This window comes from Myotis davidii, unplaced genomic scaffold, assembly GCF_000327345.1.
Source record: "Myotis davidii unplaced genomic scaffold, ASM32734v1 scaffold2023, whole genome shotgun sequence".
Classification (NCBI taxonomy): Eukaryota; Metazoa; Chordata; class Mammalia; order Chiroptera; family Vespertilionidae; genus Myotis; species Myotis davidii.
In genome coordinates, this window is record NW_006294346.1 from 21,262 (window position 1) to 23,270 (window position 2,009).

The following is a 2,009-nucleotide window of genomic DNA, read 5'->3' on the forward strand; positions in this document are numbered from 1 at the left end:
CAAAAGGTCCTTGACAGAAAAAAGGTTCCTCACCCCTGTTTAGAGGCTCAGGGGTAGAGCTGTTTTTTCTAACGACTTAGTGTTGCTGGCCACCTGCATTCCTTGGCACATGTTCCTTCCTCCATCTTCGAGCCAATTGTGTAGCATTTTCAAAATCTCTCTTAGACCAACTCGTTTGTCTCTTTATCATTTACAGAACCACTGTGGTTACCTTAGTCCCACCTGGATGAGCCAGACTCTTCCTCTATCTTAAAGTCAACCCATTACAAAGCCTGTTCCATCTGCTACCCTAATACTCCTCTTGCTATAAAAGATATCATATTTGTGTACTTAGAGGTTGGAGAAAGAAAAGAGAAATATACCTTCAGGGCAGGTACAGGATTTATAAATATGCCCTCATCTCCAGTCTCCCTTCATGTGTAAACTTAGACTGGGAGGGCATGGTTATGTTTATTTCTCACAGTTATTTGTTTGTAACCCCAACTCTGGCTGGTGACTGATACTTCACACCTTCCTGCTGTCTTGCCTGTGGACAGAACTTTAGTCTCTATCATCAACCATTTGGGGAGGAGTTCAGATGTCCCCACAATGACTTTCCTCACATAGGTCTTATCCGGGTGAGTCCAAAAACCCAGCTGACCCTGCAAGAGAGAGAGGGTCACAGAGAATGGAAGCAGGAGCATTTACCTGTTGTCCCCTGAGAGCCCATTCAACTTAACCCAGAGGCAGGGGATTACTGTTTCTTTGCTTGATTAATGAACGTGTTTATTTCAATGCCTACATAAGAATTCACAGTGTGACTGCTACTCACATCTTTGATCGTCTTTCATACTCCTTATCATTAAATTGTTATCACGCCCGGTGGGCATGGCTCAGTGGTTGAGTGTTGAACTATAAACCAGGAGGTCACAGTTCATTTCCTGGTCAGGGCACATCCCAGATTGTAGCTTCAATCCCCAGTAGGTGGCGTGCAGGAGGAAGAAGCCCATCAATGATTGTGTGTCATCACTGATGTCTCTATTTCTTTCTTCCTCTCCCTTTCTAAATATATTTTCTATAATTAACAAATATTTCATAGTGAGGGACCAAATGACAGTTCAGAACTTGTGATGAAAGGTTGAAATGCCAAATTGTTTTGGCTAATGAATCATGAAGCCCAGTGTGTAACACCCAAAGTTTTTATCAAAGGAATTTAGTTAGTTCTCCACATTATTGGAAAAAAAAATAATAGCAATTTTGTGAAGACATCGAGGCCTGTGTCCTTAACTCAAGTCAATATTTATAGATTTGAGTTTTCTAAACAACACTAAAATACCTTAAATCAGGATTGCGATAAGGTGCTGGGAGGGTAGTCCTCTGAAAGCAAACAGATTTCATGAGGAAGAACTAGTAGATATTGGATTAACTTGACTTCTAAGCTGGTCTTTTGGGAACACAGTATCTCCAGGAAAATATTTCATTTAGTCCAGAGCCCACAGGGAAATCGGGTGATTAGGAGTTGGAGTAACAAACAGAAATGTATCTAATGAGCAGACATAGGGAGCTTTAAATATCACCTCCTCTCTAGTCTCTCAGCGTGTGTGAGCTTGGGCTGAATGAAACCTGGTTGTTGTTTTTGGAATCCTAAATTTGTCTAGGAGACCTGTGCTTACCTCCTTCCCGCTATCTTGTTGGACAGAGAGCTTCAGGCTCCATCAGCAACCATCCAGGAGGCTGGACTTTCCCATGGAGACCTTCCCCTCAGAGTTTCCAAACAGGTGAGTCCAGAGGTCCAGGAGGTACAACAGGACAGGGTCAGAGAGAGTCAAAGTCAAGCACATTAACATGAGGTCTCTTGACAGGCAACATCCTGTGGTTGTTTGTTTGCTTGATAAATAATTAATGATTAGTTAATGATACTAAAAGGAGAAATGAGCATTGATCTCAGCAATATATGGGCAATTGTTGACAATTAACTTATGGAAGCCCGATTGAAGGTGACAATGGGAGGCATAGAATATTTCAAGTCA